The following is a 23,078-nucleotide window of genomic DNA, read 5'->3' on the forward strand; positions in this document are numbered from 1 at the left end:
CTTCTGCCCTGTGTAATTAGTAGGGACCTATATTGGTAGGAGCCATTTGGGAGGGAGGGCGAGACGTATTAGGTAAGGCCTACAGAGGGTGTGCACTATTATTAACACAGTAGGTTTGTGCCGCCTCATCATAGCAGTCTTGGGGAATGCCAGAGGGGTATCAGAAATATCTACGAGGTGGATTCTGCGCTGTCTCAGAAGGCCCCTATCCATCATAGATTTAGGACTTAAACTTTTCTAAGAGACCATCCCATACTAAGGGTATGGGCTGTTTTCAGAGACCACAGTACCCATCACTACACAAAGCATATCCCTCACCTGTGCCCCAATGTTTGACCTCATGACACCAGTTGGCTGATAAGGGGACTTATGAGGATTACAACCATCTAGTAATCTTTCGTTAAGCCCGGGGGAGCACCAGGTCCATGAACCCTGGCATGGTTTTATAATTCTTGGGTTGTGGCTAAAGACCTAATAGACAGTGCTCTACCGTATTCTAGTGGGGGCCAGCTCCACCGAGGCAGAGTGAACATCAGCCCAATACCTTTTGGTTCAGACAAGGCAAAACATGTTAAACAAGTCTGCTAGTTCTGCATGATATCTGGGGAAGTTCAAGGGTACTGTTGAAAGATTCTGTGCAGATTGTGTGGTGTAATAAACGATGCTCTGTGAAGCAGTGAGAACTGAATAAATGTGAACCAGAAATTACGTGGAATCCTACAAAGGATATTGGAAGAAGAATCGCCATTCTTTGCTATGTAGGGCATGACCAAGGTCCTCTCTGGGTCCAGACGGGTGCTACTGAGATGTGTAGATGTGTAAGCAGGCCTTTATATATTCATGTTACTATTTGCCTGGCGATGCCCATTTTGTATACTGTCTGGATGAAGGAGTGTAACTCTGGTTCACTTACCATTGGCGCCCAGTGTCTGCGAACATATTATTGAGGCATATTGGTGTGGGTCAGAAAGGGAGAGTTTTGCAAACCATGAGTGTGGATAAAGTCCTGGTGTGGCATGAGTTCTCCATCCGCAAACATGTCCTCCAGTGGGTGAATACCCACAGACAACCAGGGCCCCAAACCACAGGATAGGAGTGGAACCACCAGTGTTGGTAGTCCTCACAGTGGTATGTTTGATGTGGAAGGGGAGAGTGCAGTAGTGTATTTAGGAGTCATTTTCTATTATGTAAGTGGACAAACAAGTAGCAACCGCGTGTATCTATTTTAGTCTCACAACCTCAAACGGTATTGCAGCCTGCACCCAAACCGCTGCTCCATGTGTGACAGCTGAGAATGCAGTGGCTAAGAGCTACCCCTTCCACTTTTTTCATAGTTTGTGGAATTCAGCTGAGGAGACATGGATATCTTGTAAATAAACAATGTGGGCTTTAGGTGGTTAAGCTGAGACTGAATACAGTGTCATTTGTAAGCCGAGTCCATGCCCCTCCGGGGTAGTTGGGGGCAATGGACATTTGGCTAATGAGTCTGCAACCAGTTCCATGCTGACTCAGGGGTGCCAGAGAACAGAGTTCGCTGATTGTGTGTAATACCCTCAAGCATGCTGTAAACAGTAGGGCATATCCTTAAATGCTCTGATTGAAAATGATTCTTGTTTGCTCTTAATTGATAAAGTGTAGTCAGGAAAGAGGCCACATTAGTGTTATCAATGACAATCAGTGCATTTTTCCTGGCATTATGCAGCACCGTATCTCGGGCCCTGAAATTTTGAATTCAGGCCACCATGGGCCTGGGAGGTGCCCCTGGTGGTGCAAGACGTGTGCTTTTTTCATTGTGAACAAGGCTACAAGTCCCTGTGTGACACCCTGGTATGCAGTAAATTTTGTATAAACTTCGCAGGGTTGACTTCCTCGGTACCCTAAGGCAGACCAATCATTCCTACATTGTTGTGCCTCTCTCAGCTTTCTGCATCCTCAGCCCTTTCATTTAAAAGGCGCAGCTGATAGTGCATATCATTTAGTTCAGCTGTATGGGTCACCTGCTTTGGAGTCAGATTCGATATTTCCGTTTCTGCAACTTTGACCTTGTAGGATAGGTTGCTTTAATCCTTGCGGAGTAGCCGAAGTCTGCTGGCAGTAGAAGAATACTGTGTGCAATTCTTGAATCCCAAATTTCCTATACAATGACGTCAAGATTGTCTGGAGCAGTGCCCGGTGCTGTAGGTGGGATGTAATCCCTCGTGCTAGTCGGCAAGCAGTCAGATTTAAAATGACTCAATGAAGAACTGCCGGGGACTGGAGTCGGGGAGGGTCTTGTACTTCTTGTGCATCCCATGGCAATTTAGTTCCACTGTTGAAAGTAGTGTAGAGGGTTCAGGTGGGACCCAGCACCTTAGGACAGGCAGTTAATGTCAACAGGCATCACCTAGCTGCATCTCATAGCTGGGACATCCATCAGGGGGTCAATAAGCCTTTCTCTTGGTGGACAGGAGCTCCTTGCCTGTGTGCAATAAGTGAAGTGCAGACTCTGGAGAAAAAGTGGAGGAAGAAGCGTATTTGGAGGCCTGCCATTGACAGTCCACTGACAATGAAGGCTCAGGTAGGAAGCAGGAGGGCAACACAGAAAACCATGGGGCTTATTTACAAGAGGCCTTCATCACTTGAGCATGGCGTTGGAATCTCAATCATATCTGTGAGGCAACACAAAGCAACTCTGCATGGCTTTGCATAGCCTGATAGTTATGGAGTAATGCAAGGCAGTGCAAAGGGCAGTGTTGCCTTACTCTGTGTACAGAATGCAATCCATGGGTGTTCCCATGTAAACCTTGGGCAGAGCCAAAACCTTACACCTCCCCAAAGATAGGCCATACCAACAGTCCATCTGCAAGTCCCGCGCTATGGCTATCTGCAACTTCATGGCACCCTCCCAGCGAACAGAACATCCTTTGAGAGTAAACGCACAAAGTGACAACAGTAGTTATCTTGTTGCGCTGAACTGAGTCAAATCCAAAATGTCTAGCTGATTGTGATGAGCACAGCGTAATCCCAGTTTATCCCAGCTGAAGGTTTACCTTCTCAAGTTTTATGTCAAGAGTCCCGTTTGCACTTGAAAGGGCTGTGAGGAGCAAGGAGAGAGTTGTGGGAAGCAAGACGGGTGTCACGGATGGACATGCTAGCAGGGACATCTTAAGGATTTTGGGTGACCTGGGCCAAACATGTTTTGGAGGCCCCTGTTCAGAACAGCTTTGAATTTATGATCCAATTTGAGCCTGTGAAGGGGTGGGGTCCCTTGACAGGAAGGTAGAGCAAAAGGAAGACTGGTGGTCCGCTATACCTTTATCCCCATCTTTTGTTCCCTTCCAGCAGGAGGAATGGATTCCGGAAAATAAAGCTTTATTACACCATGCGTACGATGAACAGGAGGACAGTGCCTTTAACTGGGGATTCAGGTCAGACGAGACTCCTCCCCCTGATGACGTCAACATGCACACAGCGATTAGTTCAGAGACTTCCTGGATTCCCGTGTGCACAACCACCGGAACAGAGACAGAGACGAAAACGAGAGTTCCAGTGATTCCGATGACAAAAGGAGGAACCGAAGAGAGTGAGGAAGTACAGAGGACTGGTCCCGCTGAAGCCGTGAGTAAGCCAGTAAGCAACGACATCGTGAGTTGCCGGGCCACACTCAAGGAGGAATGTGGCTTGAACAGGTATGGGGCAAGTTCTCAGGGTGGATGGGGTGGAAGGAGTGCACACCAGCCGTTAAGAAACCTAAAACCCCTCCAACCATTAAAGGCTTTTTCTTCTTTTTCTTTATAAATTATCCACCTGTACGAGCACCAGTTTGAACCCCTTTTTCATTTCTCAAACATAAAGTGCACTGTTTGTGTGTGGTGCAATCCCTCACTCCCGGTCCCTTATAAAACGGGTATTAGAGGACAGGCGTCCTGATACTTCTTCTTTTTCCTTTGTTACACGCCATCCTAAATGACCTGACGGGACCTTCGTGGACTAGGACCCAAGCATCTGAAACGCCTTCAATCCTGAGCCCAATTTTCTACAGGAAGATCCAGGTCTATAGCCACGACGGATCCCGCCATGTTTGCCAAACAAAGACTGACAAGTAGACAAAAAAGAGTCTTTGGTAAAATAAAACCTTATATCTCTCGACCTGGCCTACGTCCCATCCTTTCAACCCTGCCACAGAGCCCCTGTTTCCCACACCGTGTTTGCTTTCTCAGCTGCGTTAGTGATCCAGTTTGCATCGTAGGCATTAGCATATATATTGCCGATGTAAACAGACGTGCGCATTTGACAGCGGTAGGATCTAGTGTTTCATGCCCTGCTACTAGGTTTTTAATACTTTTTAAATTGTATATGTGTGGCTGAAATCCTCTGTGCTTTTTAACAATTTCTCCTACCTACGCGCACTTACACTTTACCTTATTCTGCTTGCCTACACCTCCTTAGCTGCTCCGATGCGCATCTCGCTTTTCCTCCTGATATGGTCCGCTGCAGCTGATAGACTGACTGTGCGGAGGGCTGGGGCTACTATCAGGATCCTCACTGCCGCCCACGCAGTTTCCGCATCCTCAGCTGCATTAACGATCCAGTTTACATCATAGGCATTAGCCTATATATTCCTGTTGTAAAATGATGCGCGCAGCGGGTCCTCCCACGCAACAATAAGTGTAAAAACAATCGGAAAACAGAGAATTTAAAGGCCACCCTTTAAAAAAAAAAGGATGAACCACACATTCATGATCTTCTTTTAGACAAACAGCCTGATCTTTTATTTCTCATTGAGACCTGGCTGTCTGAAGCCTCCGACCCTACTATCACCTCTGCCATCCCTACGGGTTACAAAATCATTAGGAGGGACTGACCTATTGGGAAGGGGGGTGGGGTCTCCATTATTTACAATAAAAACCTAGTCTGCTCTCCCATACCGATGCAGAGACGTTTTAATGCATGGGCAAAGTGGGCTCTGGTCCAGGGCCCCATTCTTTCAGGGGGACCCCTGACAGAGTCAGCTCCATTCCCCAGAGTTTTGCCCTAATGACCTTCAATATTTCTTAAACAGATTCTTTTAAATACTGTTTTCCTTTCATTTATTTTTATGTACCTGATGTGTGAGAGTCTAGTACTGCCATTTTGCAGAGAAATGTTGTGTTTATGGTTCATGAAATATACATAAGAAAAGTTTCTTTTAGATTAAAACAAGGCCTAACATACAAGAAATGGGAGGAAGTCACAGAGATTATTTGCAGTAATATTGGTGAGCTGCTGCTGTGTTACAATATTGAAAACACACATAACTATGCCTGAAAATTAGATGTAAATACATTTAGGGCCTTATTTATGAGAAGCGATGCATCACTGTGTGAAAACAGGATGCGTCACTTCTGAGTGCGCCCTCCTTGCAACATGATGGATGCGTCATATTTACTGTATGACGCATCATGTTACAAGGAGTTATAGACTTGTCATTATTTCTGATGTAACTGTAGGCACAAAAGGGATGCATTGCTGGGGTGTATCTGAAAATAGTGGCAACTCCAGCAATGTGTCCTTTCACATGGGGCAAGCCCCATGTGAAAGGGCCTGCATCTGTGAGGCAGGTGTAAGGTATTGATGCAATGGCATCCTAGAAGTGGCTCACTGAGTTCTCATAGATTTGAATGCGCCACTTATATGAGGATTTTTGCGGGGGTACACCGACCCTGTATACATTATACCTGTTGAGGGTATAATGTGGTGCAGGGGTTTTCAAAGTGATGCAGCTGTCTAGATGCGTCACTTTGTAAATAGGGCGGAGCATGGCACATTTTTTACACTGCCGGTGTGTCACAAAAAGAGACAACATGAAAGTGAACCAAGCCCTCATAAATAAGTTGTTCCTTTGCACTGTCAGGGACCTAATGAAATGAAATAGTGTATTTAATAATGCGACCACCTACTCAGACTAGAGTGTCCTGGCGTGTGAGAGCGGGAGAAAAACATGTGTAAAATACCCATCAGTTATTAAAAAGCCCGGTTTTTAACTTCTTCCTAAAAGAGAGTAGGTCTGTGGTTAGTATCAGAGTCTCAGGGAGTCTATTTCACAATTTTGCACCTAGAAAGCCGAAGGATCTGCCTACAGTGCGGGCAAAGAATATTTTAGGCACAATGGCTAGTTTGGCATCGGAAGGTCTTAGGGGTTTAGGTGTTGTGTAGGGAGTAACACACTTATTTAGGTATCCGGTTCCTAAGCCGTGGAAATCTTTAAAGAAGATGGTCTTCGCTTTGAAGTCGATCCGTTCTTTTATGCGGGGCCAGTGTAGAGACTTAATAATAGGGTCATTCTAGATCTGTGTTTAGGTCTCGCATTTTTTACCACTGGTAGGTGCTGGATAAGGGATTTAGGAAGAAAGAGGTACAAGCTGTTTACATAGTCAAGCTTTGATGTCATCAGAGCATGCGCCACAATATTTCTGCTCTCAAGCGGGAACAGTGGCAGGATTTTTTTTTTCATCCGGAGTATGCCAAAGCAAGCGCCAGTTAGATTTTGAATTTGAAAGCGCATGGAGAGTGTCTTGTCTATGACAATTCCTAAGTTTTTTACTTTCTCCTTTTCCGTGGGCGGGGGCAGCAGATCTTTTGGCCTCCAAGTTCTCCAGTCAGGCGTTACTGGATTACCAAAGAAAACAACTTCAGTTTTGTCAGGATTGCACTTCAGCTGATTAATCTTAAGCCAATTAAAAACCTTTGTGAGGCAAGACCTAATCATTGCCCCATCAAAGTCTGTTCCTTTTTCACATGTAAAAATCAGCTGAGTGTCATAAGCATTGGAAACAATATTGGCGCCCTCTTCTTCTACCAGAGATGCAAGGGGGATAGATATATATTAAAAAGGGTAGGACTGAGAATGGAGCCCTGAGGGACTCCTACATTCATGGCCGGAACCAGGGTTGAGAAAGGGGGTTGAGAAAGGGGGGAGCCAGATGTCCTGAGATCTATTTGCCAAGAAGGATGACATTCATGTTAAGGCAGTCCCTCCCAGGCCGATGTTAGCAAGTCTCTCCAGGAGCCTCTCATGTGGGACCGTATCGAAGGCGCCGACAAATCGAGTGGTATCAGAACACCCTGGCCTCCCTGAGCCAGATTACTCTTGAGAAATTCAGACGCTTCCAGCAGAGCGGACTCCCTACTGTAGTTAGCCCTTAAACCGTATTGGGACTCATAAAGGAGCTTCCCATCTTCAATGTGTTTTTGGAGGGCTTATTTATATGCTTCTCTAATACTTTGGAGAGGGCTGGAAGACGGGAGATTGACCTGTAGTTAGCAGGGTCCGTCGGTTTGGCGTTAGCCTTTTTTATCAGTGGAAGATTCTTTGCATTCTTCCAAAATTTTGCCATGTTGCCTGAGGAGAGGGAAGCATTAAAGTGCTGGTGCTTTTTTATCAGTGGAAGAATCTTAGCATTCTTCCATAATTTCGGCATGTTGCCTGAGGAGAAGGAAGCATTAAAGTGCTGGTTTACCGTGGGGTTTATTGTGGGAGCTAATAGGTTCAGGATATTCACTGGACATAGGTCGGTAGGAGAGCCAGACTTAATGCTTTGGATAAGGGTCGGTGACTCTTCAAGCAGAAACTCAGGGAAATCTGGTATAGATGGAGGATCCAAGAGGTTGACATTTGCTATTAGAACTTAGATAGATAGACAGTCCTACCTCTGAGATGTTAGTGAAGACGTGTTGGATCACAGGGATATTTTTGTGGAAGATTCGAGCTATTTGCTTAGACCATTCAGCCGTGCATGGCCCTTCCTATGTGCTGTCTTTTGGGGCGGTAAAGCATTAAACTATGCTAAAGATTTCCTTACTCCTGTTTTGGGCATTTTCTGTCTTGGTTTGAAAGTAGTTTTTCTTGGCTGCCTTCACGAGAATGTAATGAGGTGTCTTTATGCACCTTCCAGTCCTCAGGTAGAAAGGATTTATGCCATTTCCATTCCATTTTTCTCCAATTTCTTTTCCTAGATCTGAGGGAATTGTTAAACCATGGAGCTGGTGGGGCCAACCTCTTTGATAAGCGGGAAACAACCAGTACTGCTGCACCAATGTTGGGTCGGAGCCATGAATCAATTGAGAAGGCACCCTAGTTGGGGCAGCCAGACAGCTCTGGTGAGGAATGACCGAGGGCATCTGCTAACAACAGGATGGATATTTTATGGGACGTTCTGTAATTAGGTACCCTCTGCCCTGCGTTAGCCTGAGGGGCTGTGGCAGAGTTCGGAATGACAAATTTTAATAGGATGTGGTCAGACCAGATGAAGGGAAGAGCTAGGCTTCAGAGACGTTTTAAAGCATGGGAAAAGTGGGCTCTGGCCCAGGGCCCCAGCATTTCAGGGGGCCCCCTGACAGAGTCCGAAGCGTTAACCAGAGTATTGCCCTAATGACCTTGAATATTTCTTAAGCAGATTCTTTTAAATACTGTTTCCTTTCATTTTATTTTATGTACCCGATGTGTGAGAGTCTAGTACTGCCATTTTGCAGAGAAATATTGTGTTTATGATTCATGCAATATATATATAAAAAGTTTCTTTTAGATCAAAACAAGGTCTAACATATAAGAGATGGGAGAAAGTCACCGAGATTATTTGCAGTAGTATTGGTGAGCTGCTGCTGTGTTACAATATTTAAAACACACATAACTATCCTTGAATATTAGATGTAAATACATTTAGGGCCTTATTTATGAGAATTGATGCATCACTGTGTGAAAACAGGGATGCGTCACTTCTTAGTGCGCCCTCCTTGCGACATGATGGATGCATCATATTTACTGTATGACGCATCATGTCGCAAGGAGTTATAGATACATTAGTATTTCTGATGTATCCGTATGCGCAAAAGTGATGCATTGCTGGGGTGTGTCTGAAAATAAACGCAACTCCACCAATGTGTCCTTTTACATGGGGAAGCCCCATGTGAAGGGCCTGCATCAGTCTTACGCCTGCTGCGAGGCAGTTGTAAGATATTGATGCAAGGGCACCCTAGAAGTGGCGTACTCAGTTCTCATAGATTTCAATGCGCCACTTCTACGAGGATTTTTGCGGGGAACACCCACCCTGCATACATTATACCTGGTGCAGGGGTTTGTAAAGTGACGCATCTGTCTAGATGCATCACTTTGTAAATAGGGCGGAACATGCCACATTTTTTAAACTGCCGGTGCGTCACAAAAAGTGACGCACCAGCAGCATAAAAGTGAAGCTAGGCCTCATAAATAAGTTGTTCCTTTGCACTTGTCAGGGACCTATTGAAATGAAATTTAATAAAGTGCGCACCTACTCAGACTAGAGTGTCCTGGCGCATGAGATCGGAAGGAAAACATGCGTAAAAGAACCATCAGTTATTAAAAAGCCAGGTTTTTAAGTTCTTCCTGAAAGAGAGTTGGTCGGTGGTTAGGGCATCTATTCCACAATTTTGCACCTAGAAAGCCAAGGGATCTGCATCCAGTGTGGGCACAGAATATTTTAGGCACAATGGCCAGGTAGGCATTGGATGATCTTAGGGGGTCTAGATGTTGTGTAGCGAGTAACACGCTTATTTAGGTAGCCGGATCCTAAGTCGTGGAAATCTTTAAAGAAAATGGTCATCGCTTTGAAGTCGATCCGTTCTTTTGTGCGGGCCAGTGTAGAGACTTAAGAATAGGGGTCATACTGGATCTAGGTTTAGGTCTCAGGATGGCTCTGGCCATCACATTTTTTACCACCCGTAGGCACTAGATAAGGGATTTAGGAGGAAAGAGTTACAAGCTGTTAACATAGTCAAGCTTTGATGTCACCAGAGCCTGCGCCACGTTCTTTCTGCTCTGCAGCTGTAACAATGGCAGGAATTTATTTTTGCTTCCGGAGTATGCCAAAGCAAGCGCCAGTTAGATTTTGAATTTGAAAGCGCATGGAGAGTGTCTTGTCAATGACAATTCCTAAGTTTTTGACTTTTTCAATTTCTGAGGGCGGGGGCGGTAGATCTTTTGACCTCCAAGCACTCCAGTCAGGCGTTTCTGGATTACCACAGAAAACAACTTCAGTTTTGTCCTGATTGCACTTCAGCTGATTAATCTTAGGCCAGTTAAAAACCTTTGTGAGGCAAGACCTAATCATTATCCTGTAAAGTCTGTTCCTTTTTCACATGTAACAATCAGCTGAGTGTCATCAGCATGGGAAACAATTTTGGCGCTCTTTTCCTCTTCCTGAGATGCAAGCGGGGATAGATATTTATTAAAAAGGGTAGGACTGAGAGTGGATCCCTGAGGGACACCAACATTCTAGGCCGGAACCAGGGTTGGGAAAGGGGTAGCCAGATGTCCTGAGATCTATTTGCCAAGAAGGATGAGATTCTTGTTAAGGCTGTACATCCCAGGCCGATGTTAGCAAGTTTCTCCAGGAGCCTCTCATGTGGGACCGTATCGAAGTGAAGAGAGTGGCTCAAATCCACCCGAGTGACTTACCACACTCACCTATAGTTACTCAGTAAGAAGTCAGCTGGACAGTGGAGAAGAATAAACAAGGTAATTTTATTAGGCCACAAACTCCCATATGAGAGGGCCCTGTCCGACCTCACCCCTAAGAGTGCGCCGAGAGGACTAACTCATATCATCACAGCAATACATTATAACATGGTACAGTGAAGCAAAACACGCCCCTTCTGGAAAAATACTGAACCCCAGAGAGAGGTACAATGGCATCATACAAGAGGCATCTGCACCTGCAAAGGCAACATTTGGCTATCTCTGCCCAAGGCCACGGAGCCGAACCTCAGCGTCTCTGGTGCATGAGAACACTACTGATAAGGAACTTGTTAGTTTCGGCCATAGCTAGCTGAGAAACGAAAACTGCTGCATTAGGGTTTTTCTTATTCCTACGGGAGGGGGGTGAGCGAGTGCGACTCGCAGACACAGAGGAACACTCAAAATGGAGGCACACAAGCTAAGCTAAGGAAACTGAATATCACCACACGTATAAATGAATAATCATATGAAGAGTAAAAATAACGTAAAGGCATAAGTACATTCTTCATTAGTTAGACACATGATGCTCGAAAATGAAACCTATCAGAAGGCCCCCGACAGATCGAGCAGTATCAGAACAGCCTTGCCTCCCTGAGCCAGCCTACTCTTGAGAAATTCAGTCACTTCGAGCAGAGCGGACTCCGTACTGTAGTTAGCCCTAAAATAGTATTGTGACTCATGAAGGAGCTTCTCGTCTTGAATATGATTTTGGAGTGCCTTGTTTACATGCTTCTCTAATAGTTTGGAGAGGGCCGGAAGAAGGAAGATTGGCCTGTAGTTAGAGAGAGATCAAACATGAGCTGATAATCTCTTACCATTTGGAAATTACACTAACGAAATGTAATAAGGCAACTTGAATGTATTGTTATCCTATTAGAGCAGTGTTCCCCAACCTTTTCTGTTATCATAGCTACATATGATCAATAAAAACCATTCTGAGCTTGTAATTAGTCTAGTAACTGTAAGCACAAGTCCGACAAGATTATGGTAGTGGCCTCTGTATGTTATAATACCCACAGTCATCGCCTCTGCATCAGGCAGATTAGCCAGCAGTATCGTAAACAAAAGGCTTAGTCAATTTTGAATTCTTTTACATAGATAATGCATAACAGCTATAACTTAAATAACCCTAACACCAAGGTAATAATATTATTAACAAGCATCTCCAATACAACTTTGTTAGACCTGGCACTGTTGGCATGGGTCTCCCTTCCATTTTTTGTTGTTGCCTCGTGTGTTTTTGGTGGTTATAGATGCCTTGGGCACTGTGCCACTGCTCTCCAGTGCCACAGTGCAAGTGCTCCCCATGGTAAATTGATGCATGGAGTAGTGTCTCCATGATTGGCTGGTTTGGTTTACCTCTCACACCCTAGTAAAGTGCACTGAGTGTGCCCAGGGCTTGTAAACCAAATGCTGCTGGTGGGCTTGCAGCGCCGGTTGTGCCACTCACAGAAGCAGCCTGTAAAAGTATGTCTCAGGTCTGCCATTGTGCTGTCTGGTACTGCCATGTTGACTGAGCAAGTGCACCCACTCACCAGTCCCTAAACCTTCCCTTTTCTGCATATTAGTCACCCCATGGTAGGCCCAAGGGCAAGGAGCATTGTAGGTAAAAGGTATGACAATCCCTGATGTGTGTGGCATGTCCTAATAGTGAATAACAGCCATTTTATTTTTTCACTATTGCAAGGCTACCTGTTCCCCGTAGACCAGAATGGGCAGTTTGATTATTACACAGTATAATCCTAACTGACTCAGAAAATTAGGTAGAAATTCAAGTTTAGTATGCCTAAACTCAGAATGATGAAATACATTTTTTAGTGAAGTTGATTTTAATATTGTGTGTTTGAAAATTCCACTTTTAGAAAGTAGGTATTTTCTTGCCTAACTATCCAAGCCTGCCTCTGATAGAATGTGTATTCCTTGTCTGGAGTTTGAGTGACAGGGGGTGGGGGATTCCAGGAGACATGGTGAGTCAGCAGAGGGATGAACAGAGAGATCTGCATGCAGATGGGAGGGAGGAGTTGCACATGGGACCTGAATAGGGCTGTGCCTTCCCTCCACAATGCTGGCTTTACCTCCTGTGGTGTGTCTGATGTCCCTGGCCTGCACTGTGAAAGAAAAGATGAAGTCTTGTCAACAAAGTGCTCCATGACTGACCAGAACTGGTCTGAACTAGGCAAAGGCCTCTCTGCCTTCAGAGAACAAAGGGAAAATGAGTAAAAAAGAGGGGACCCAAACCCCGAACTTTAGATTACTTTTGGGAAACAAGAAGAAACCTTTGCTGAGGAGAGCTACCAGAGGAACTGAGGGAGAGACTATAGCTAAACTGAGTGCTGTATGGGGGATTGGCCTGCAGTGGTTGCCTGACTGCAAAAGAAAGGAGAAAGGAATTTGTGTTACTTTCATTCAACTTGTGAAGGATCTCCAAGGGCTTGACATAGAGCTTGCCTCATGCTGAAGTTTCAGGGACAACATACTTCACCCACCAGCTCCCCAAGAGTTCTTTGGAAGTGCCTGCAGTTGTGTTGGGCCGTCTGAGGGACTGTGTTTCGCAAGTAGCTGGAAGTGCGACTCACGAAGAAGACGCGTGTCGCAGCCATAGCCACTGTTGTCGCATCCATGAAGAAGGGTATTGCCGCTGCCACTGTCGCTTTGCATCGTAGAAGTGCCTCGCATCACTGGAGAAGATTGGCGCCGTCATATCAGATGCGTCGCATCATCGGGGAGCGTGTCCCCGCCGCAGCCGCTGTTGTCGCATCACTGAAGAAGGGTGTCACCTCTGCAGCTGTCATATCGCATCGCCGAAGCGCCTGGCATCGCCGGACAAGAGGATCGACGTTGCATCAGATGCCGCCACTTCCCTGGGAAGCGTGTCTCAGGGCCGGTCATGGCTAAGAAGATCGTTGAGTCGTCGCACGGCCGTTGGGGGTTCACGCATTGTGTTGCATCAAGGAGAAGGCAATATTTTAATTTCATTGCACCGGATCTTCATCGCAACACGGCGCTGCTGGTCGCATCGCCCACGGAAGGGCAGTAAGAAACGGACGCATCACCTACCCACGCCAAGAAGAACCGACGCATCCCCTACGCATCAGTAGGGACCCAATGCATCACCGTTCTTGCGTGTAAGGAACCAACGCATCACCTACCCTGCAACACTTTCATTGTATAGCGTTACTCTTCCAAAGGTACATTGAACTCAAAGTGCCCCATTTTACATCTTAAGTGAACTAAGCCGATTCCACCATTTTCAAAGTACAGTGTTGTGGATTTTTGTTGTTTGTGGTCTTGTGTTAAGTCTATATAAAATACTTATTTTTATACTACAACTTGTGTGGTGTCCATCTGTAGTGATGTCACTGGGTTACTGTATGTGTTCACAAATGCTTTACACACTGCCTCTGAGATAAGCCTGTCTGCTTGTGCCAAGCTACCAAAGGGGTGAGCAGGGGTTATTTTAGGAGTGTACCCCCTTACCCTGACTAGACGCAAGGGTCCCTATTTGGTCATAGGTACCTCTGCCAACTAGAGACCACCAAATCTAACACACATGGTTTATCTATCACTCCAAAATCAGCTTTAAATATATTTTGGAAATTCAAAAATTAGTTTGTAAATGTAAATGTGGGTGTACTTGTAAAGCGCACTGCGACTCCATGGAGTATCCAGCGCTGAAGACCGCTGAGGAACCCGTCCTGGTTTTCCCTGTGAGATGGTCCCTTTCTGGGTATCTCCAAGGTGAAACCAGGTATCCCCGGCATCTGCTGGGGGCCGTTGTAGAGATGCGGCAAGCTTAATGCCCAGAGTTGCCGAGTGTGTTCCCTGGTTAGAGTAGGCACCGAGGCAAGAATTATTGAGTCCGTTTTGACCCTGGTCCATGACCCTGCCGCGTCGGGAATTGAACCCTGGTCCCGGGCCGTTCTCTGCTTACGGGTCTGCCGCCTCTAACCAGTGAGCTACACCACTCCACTAGTAGTTTGAAAATACACACATTCTCATTTAAATACACTTTTTTTTAAATTTGGCATAAATATTATAATTTAGTCAAGCAAATGCTTCTAATTCAGCAGGCTGGACTGGACACATGAGAGCTACTTCTAGGCAGCCGGAGATCTACCAGTAGCTCACAAGCTACTCTTTTATGCTTTGATTCCCTTTCTTTTGTCTGTGTACTCTTTGGAGTAACATGTATTAGAGAGATCGGTCTTGCGGTAGTTATAAAAAGGAATTTCAGAGTTTTTCACTACCAGAAAATGTAAACACTAAAAGTACATGTCCTGAGCATTTATATACATTGCATCCTCATTTGAACTGTCCAGGGCCTACCTCAGGGGTGACTTGTATGGGTGGCACAATCATTGCTGGAGACCCACTAGTAGCATTTAATTGACAGGCCCTGGTGACAGGTAGTACCACTTTTCTTGGGACTTACAAGTAAATAAAATGTGTCAATTAGTTATAACCCAATTCACCATGCTTTAATGGGAGGGCACAAGCAACATTCAGCCAAAATAAGAGTACTGAAGGAAATAGGTTTGGGGATGACGCAAAAGAAACTGCCACGCCCAACACATTATTTTCAGTTTCACGTTGTACAGCATGTTCTACAGTTTCACCTATTCACCCCCCCTTTCAGTCACAGCATCTGAAATTGGCAATACCACGAGGATACGGGTGTTAGTGGATTGAATTCCACGTAATGTTCCAGAATCCTGGGAGATCTTCCCCCGATATCACACGACTTTAAGTCAGCATCATGAGACCCTCCTGGGTGATAGGACCCTCTTCAAATCCTCATAGCAACACAATATGTGGCAATACCATGTGCAGTTATTCGACATGATTCATAATTCGAATAGAAATGTCTGCTTTGCTGGAACAAGGAAATAAGAATCCACTCATAATGGGGCCGTTGCCTGATGTAAAGATGAATGCATTCTGTACTCCCAGGACCCGCGTCCGGCAAGCCGGGGTTCCAGGCAGAGTAGTTCAGAAGAACAGCGAAATGCAAGTATAACAAAATGAACACAAAACATTAGTTCGGGCATTGGCCAAATCTGGAAACAAATGTGAAAACTGGATAAAAAATCTCACCGATGAAATGTGGAAAAGAAGGGAATATTTAGTAGGAAGGTGTGCCAAAGTTGATTACCATTCACAAAATTACAAATACAAGTGAAGAAATTAAACAATCGCCCAGTAGAAAAATGAAAACGAGGAGATATCGATGAAAGACATTGAAGTTTTGCAATATCACTATTTTTCAATTCACAGAATGATTCAGAGGCTGTTCTCCGGATACATCTACGTGCGTGTAGGCTTGTAGACACTGAAATGTATGCATATTAGTTTGAACGCTATCTATACTCGATAATGGTGTGTCTTTATTAGATTTAAGGCAGTGCAATATTTTTTGTAACCGTTTATTGTCAGTGGAGCGCATTACCCCTTTAAATTAAAATGCAGAGAGGCAAACGTCATTATACGCTGCACATATTGGTAATAAAGAAGATATAAGCTTTGATCTGTAAAAGTTCAGTAATTAAACTTTGCTTTTCATCCATCCTAGTTTAGGTCATTATATCTTCTGGAGTAGCACATTTTATTGATTTCCCTCCACCATTTTGCAGTCTGTAACATTCCCTATTGCATGGCGCCCTGCTTCTGATGCAGCACTCTGATTAATACACCCTCTTTCCTCACTACCTCAGTGGCCTAATGTGATTTGCTCCGTCTTTATGGCACTTTATGACCCTGGGGGACTGTAGATCTAAAAGGCTTCTCCTCTTGCCCTGAATTAATTTAAGCTTGTGACTGGTTTGTGTTGCGAGCAAAATATTGATGTGTATTTTAACTCCCAGATTGCAAACTCTCCCAAAGACTCACACCTATTTTTCCTTTCACTTCATGTGTCCGAATTTTCCAAGCTGAAAATGGTGTTTCTCCTGCAATTTAGCAAAAGAACCCCTTAGATCTAAACACATCCATCATCAAACAAAATTCAGTAATTCAGAGGCTTATTATCAAGCCTGGGTTATAAAATTATCGCCGCTTTATCAGCAGGAAATTGCAGCTAAAGTGGCGATAATGGGCTTGATAATATGCTCTATGGAATTCCAATCGAAGCTCATGTTAGATGTGAAGGACATCCCCTGCCAACTTAGACGTGAGTCCCTTGCTCACTTTGCCACTGGATTCAAGCAAGCCTGGCTGAAGACGGCTGTAATGCCAGAAACCGGTCCTAGGATGCTTGATTCTGGTCCAGGGAAGGCATGGCTTGGCAGTTCGGGCTGGACTGTTCCATGAGGCACAGGGTCAGACTGATTTGCATATGGCTATGTCTTAACTGGGGTGGCAGAGTGGGCTAAAGAACGGTGGTGAATTAAACCCAAATCTCGTGACTGGGTGTGAGTGCTTGGATCAGATGCTCCGTCCATCAGCACCCCCTTTTGTACCGCTTTGTTCGCCATAAGTTGGCAGGGTATGCTCAGACGTGAGTCCCTTGCTCACTTTGCCACTGGATTCAAGAAAGCCTGGCACCGGGACACTCTGCCCGAGTAGCCGTGCGCTATATAAATCACTTAATAACATAACATAACATAACATAAAGACGGCTGGAATGCCAGAAACTGGTCCTAGGAAGCTTGTTTCCGGTCCAGGGAAGGCATGGCTTGGCAGTTCGGGCAGGACTGTTCCCATGAGGCATAGGGTCAGACTGATATGCATATGGCCATGTCTGAACTGGGGTGGCAGAGTGGGCTAAAGAACGGTGAGGGATTACACTCAGATCTCTTGACTGGGTTTGAGTGTTTGATTGGTTCAGATGCTCCGTCCATCACCACCCCCTTTTGTACCGCTCTGTTTGCCATAAGTTGGAAGGGTATGCTCAGACGTGAGTCCCTTGCTCACTTTGCCACTGGATTCAAGCAAGCCTGGCTGAAGACGTCTGCAATGCCAGAAACCGGTCCTAGGAAGCTTGTTACCGGTCCAGGGAAGGCATGGCTTAGCAGTTCGGGCTGGACTGTTCCCATGAGGCACAGGGTCAGACTGATTTGCATATGGCCATGTCTGAACTGGGGTGGCAGAGTGAGCTAAAGAATGGTGATGGATTAAATCCAGATCAGTTGACTGGGGTTGAGTGTTTTATTTGCTCAAACACACCTTCCATTATCCCCTTTTGTATCGCACTCTGTCATAGGATTGAGTGGTGTGGTGAGATAAGCTTGAAGATGATTTGATATGATTAAGTGAGGTTTAGAGTGACATGATTTATGAATGAGGTGCAAGATTGTGAATATCACTAAGCATGGGCGGAAAATCCGTTTCGCTCGCGGATTTTGCGGATTTTCGGTAAATTCGCAATCCGCGAGATTTGCGAATCTCCCGCAAAATCCGCAAATCCGCGAGCAGCGGATTTTGCTCGCACTGTTCGCACTGTTCGCGTGAGTTCGCGCCCCGCGAATAAGTGCAAAATTGCAGAAATACGATCTTAGCAAAACTGAAACTACTTACCAGGTTCAAAAGTTCAGGCTCATCATTAGTAGCCATTTCCTGTAGTGCTTCCTGAGGGGCCCCTCCAGAGTTCAGTTGCCAGTTGAAACTATTATGTGACCCTGCTCTGAACCTCAGAATAGTTACACATATGCCACAAAGGTCCTGAATTACAGCTAAGGGAGACAAGCAGGAGCCAGGCTGGAAGTTCAAATCCATTAATCAGCCCCTAATTCATTATTGTCAGTTGGGGCAGGGCAGGTGTTGTAACTAATTTTGCAACAATGAAAGCACTTAGCAAGTGCAAAAGATCACTAATCAGGAAGCACTAAGGAAGCAGGTGCCAGCTAAAAAAATATTCTGTGACACATTAATCAGCCCCAAATTAATTCAGGTCACTTGAGGCAGGGAAGGTGTGCTTGCGTTGCCACAATAATGTACACTGACTGGACAACCAGAGGGTGCTGTGATGAAACAGAGGGTGGCATGGGTGGGCCAGAGGGTGGCATGAGTAGTCAGAGAGTGGCAGTGGTGACAGAGAGTGGCAGTGATGAAGAAGAGTGTCCCAAACAGGCTGGACACGTAGAAACAACAAGTTCGCGAAACTTGCGACCCGACAGGTAAGTTCGCAATTTGCGACATTGTACAAAACCCTCGCGAACTGGCAGAAACCCGCGCAAACACACAAAAAAAAAAAGTCCGCAAATTCGCAAGAATTCGCGGATTTTGCGGATTGCGAGTTCGCAAATCCGCAAAATTCGCGAACGCGAGATTCGCAAAATTCGCCCATGCTTAAATATCACATGTTGCACTATACAAGGGAGTTGTGTAAGAAACATAGGTTATAAGATCTATTGAGCAGTGGTATAATGCAAAATGATATTACCACCCTGCAGAATCTGGTGAGGGGCCTATAGTCTCCTCTGGCTAAAAGATATTCAATGGTCTTGGGCTGAATGCCCCCCTCCCCCCTTTAAATATGAGAGCTCAACTGCACCACGGGAGCTTGTGTTACCCCCTGCTGGAAAGTTTGTTGCTGGTGAAATTGGTGACATAATGTATTTACGTAGCATACCATCACTATTTGGGTTGGTTGTTAGTTAATTGGGGTGTTAACCCTGCCCAAGCAACAAGCATAGTCTCTAGGTGAATCACAAAATTCCGTAACCTGTGCTTAACCATCTGGGAGTAGGGCGCAAAAGCAGTCATCTTAGAGACAATGTGCTAAGTTTTTATGTAGCATATAAATAGTGATAAAGTGAAACGAAACACAAGAAAAATACCACACCAATTTAGAAAAATAGAGGGCATTTTAGTCAATTATTTGACCTTAAAATAATAAAAATCCAAATCATAGAACAAGAGTTAGGAATTTTTGAAATTTAAAGTAACAACTAGTGCCGAAAAGATCAGATTGGCAATCATGGACATCTGGTTGCACAAGACTGATGCAAAATTTCAAAATATGGCTCACCACAATGGAGCACGAAGGAGATACAAAAATTGGAATGGGCCAGGTAGGTGATTATCTTTGGACTTAAAAGAAAAACCAACAAAAATTGTCTGAGAAGGTAGAAGTTCAGAGGGACAAGGCTGCAGGCAGTGTGAGAGCAGGAGGTGTTGTCGTCGGGGAGCTGCTGGACGAAGACTCAGTGAAGATTTCCATACTTTGTTTCTTTTTTGTAAGTCGAGAATCTGCAATGGGACGAGATTGGAGGCTGTAGCCACCGAGGACCCCACAAGGCTGGATACCCCTTCAGGAAATGACAGCTTAAAAGTATTTGCTGCTGTGGAGAAGAACATTTCAGGTTCTGCTGCAAAGTCAGGCCGATCAGCAATGCACCTTGGGCAGGTAGATGAGCAGGCTGGTCAAGGTCTCCTCTCTGTTGTTTGAGCAGTTTGCGCCAAACATTTTCTGAGTCTCGTGTTTTGGATTTAGCACCACTCACATGGGTACATGGTTAGGAAGGCATCACTTGGAGGGACGGGATCAAGATGGTTGGAGCCATTTCTGTCCATGAGACTCTGATCGGGAGGCCAGCCAAATAGCCATTGGAGTCACTCTTGTAGTCCTGGTTTGAAGAGGCAGAACATGGTTCAAGCTCCAGGACAGGCCTCTGAGGTTTCAAGGCAGGCTCCATGAAGCAAAGCACTCATTCCAGGTATAGCAAAGTAGTCTTATGAAATACAAAGCAGGACACAGCAGCAACAGTCTTCTGGTAGTCCTCCTCTGAGAGTCCTTCCACATGTCTAGAAAGTGAACCTAAAAGTGGATCTGGGGGACTTACCCGCCTTCCCTTCCTCAATTACCATTACTTCCTCTTTCAGCCGACTTAACGCTGATACAGGGACTGGGAGGGCTGCCGCCATCTTGGGAGTAGCCCAGGGTTGCCGCTGCAGTTGTTCTGCTACCATCTCACCTGACTGCATATAATGTGTCCCCCAGCCCGGCCGCGCAGCGGACACGCGCAGCGGGCGCACCGATGCTGCGTCGAAGGGGCGCGCCAAAGGCAAGCCCGTCTGCGCCCGTCCGTGCCGGGTCGGGCCCAGGGGCCAGTCTTCCTGCCCTTTTCAAAACCTACTCCACTGACAGTTTGTGGAATCTTCGCAGGTCAGCTAGTTATCTTCACCCAGGGCTCTTGAGCCAACTTGGCATCTTATCCTCCCTTGCCATTACTTCGCCACCTTTACCCCAGCACTGTCAGCAATTTCCATCACATAAGCCCAGTCCCACAAAACCTCAGCACTTAAATATTTTCTATCTCAATACGAGGTCACTAGTTGAACATCGATTGGACATTTTTCTTTTTCTCACCAGCCATAAACAGGATATTTTCTTCCTTACGGAAACTTGGCTCAACATCAACTCTTCTCCTGATATCCTAGCTGCCCTACTGGACAACTATTACATTCTCCAGGCAGATCATGCTACAGGGAAAGTTGGGGGTGGTGTCGCTGCCATTATTATTAAAGACCTTGTTTTTTCAAAGATGACATCCCTCGACCTCGCCGCAGTCGGTGATTTGGTTATTAAGCTTGACTCCAGCTCTGGACCTCTCTTATGTCTAATACTATACAGACCCCCTCAAAACATGCCATCTTTCCCTTTTTCCCTGTGTGATCAACTTTCTCCGCTGGTCACAGATTACACCAACATTTTGCTCATTAGAGATTTTAATTATAGGCTTAACCTCGAGCACGGTGGTTCTGCAGCACTTGAACTCACAGAGCTTCTTGCTGGGCTTAATTTTCCGCCCCATATTAACACTGCCACTCATGTCAAAGGGCACACGTTGGAACAGATTTGGAGCACCAATGTTGACATATCCCTTCCTATTGTTTCACCGTGCATTTGGTCAGATCATTATCTGATCAAATTTAGTATTCTTATTCCCGATCCCAAAACCAATGCAATTACTGAACAGGGACTCATCAGAAAATGGGGCACTCTGGACACCCCAGCTTTTCTGGAAAACTTAAACAACTCTCAACCAACCCCTAACACTGATCTTAACTTAGCTGAGTCTGATATCTTTGCCTGGCTCAATGCGGCCAGCGACATCCATGCCCCTTTGAAAAAATGTAAAACTATTCGTCACTCTAATGTCCATAAATGGTTTTCATCTGACTTGAGAGAAAAAAAGCTGATTGTCCGGCAGAAGGAACAAGCTTGGAGGAGAACCTATAACACCCTTGATAGAACCAACTATCTGGCTGCACGTGCTTATTACATGAAAGCTCTTTTGCAATCTAATTGAGCAATCAAATAATAACTCCAAGGAGATTTTTTCCATTGTTAATAAACTTTCGAATCCCAGTAGAACTGAGTCCAAGCCTGTTGCTAACCAAGACTTCTGTGATCCTTTGAATCAATATTTTCTGGATAAAATTGCCACTATTAAATCCAGTATCTCTGTCACTACACCCGCTCTACTTGTCTCTGCCCATACCGCCAACGCCCCATCTTTGGACTGTTTCCCCCTTCTGGACGTCCCAGTTTTGACATGTTTATTGAATAGAGTAAAATCAGGCTCTCCTCGTGACTGCTGCCCCCCTTACATACTAAAGACGGTATTTGTCACTTTCCCCACTCCGGTGTTAAGACTTCTTAACACATCTCTCCTTCAAGGGACAGTGCCTAAATCATTTAAGGACGCAATCTTGCTGCCCCTTTTAAAAAGAACGGGTGCTGATCCAACTACCCTTTCGAACTATAGGCCTATATCTCTGCTCCCATACCTGGAGAAAATACTGGTAGCACATGTCACCTCCCACCTCTCTAATTTTGTTAAACAGTCCGATGTGTTACATCCTTCCCAGGCAGGTTTCCGCCCAGCCCACTCTACAGAGTCAGTTATTGTAGCGGTCCTCGACTCTTTGCGTCTCAATGCAGATCTGGGCATCCCCCAGGCGCTGGTCCTGCGTGACTTGTCGGCCGCGTTTGACACGGTTGACCACAACATTCTTCTCTACCATGTCAGATCTGGTGGCATCTGCGGCCTGGCCTATGATTGGATCAAATCCTTCCTATGTGACCGTACGCAGGCGGTCGGTCTACCCCCTTTCTCCTCTCACAAACTTCAGACCACCTGCGGAGTCCCCCAGGGCTCGTCATTGTCACCTTTGCTATTCAACATTTATATGCTTCCGCTGCTCCATTCCCTCCAATCCTTTAAAGTCACCACTTTCAACTATGCAGATGACCTACAACTCACCTTTACTATTGATAATTCCCCCGACTTGATCCATCAATTTCAAGACACCCTGCTCCATATCTGTCAGTGGATGGACGAGAACCAACTAAAGCTAAATCCGGGAAAGACGGAACTGGTTCTGGTTGGCAATAGTCAACTGTTTCGGGGCCCTCACTACTGGCCATCTAAACTAGGTCCCCCACCTGTACCATCGACATCAGTTAAAAGCTTAGGGGTTCATATTGATGGTGAGCTTTCTTTAAAACCACAGGTCAATTCAGTTGTGTCCTCCTGCTTCCTCCGATTGAGGAAAATAAAAAAGATCAGCCAGATGCTCACGCACTCAGCTCTGACACAAGTTGTAAGAGCATTGGTGTTGTCTC

This window comes from Lissotriton vulgaris, chromosome 2_2 (genome assembly GCF_964263255.1).
Source record: "Lissotriton vulgaris chromosome 2_2, aLisVul1.2, whole genome shotgun sequence".
Classification (NCBI taxonomy): Eukaryota; Metazoa; Chordata; class Amphibia; order Caudata; family Salamandridae; genus Lissotriton; species Lissotriton vulgaris.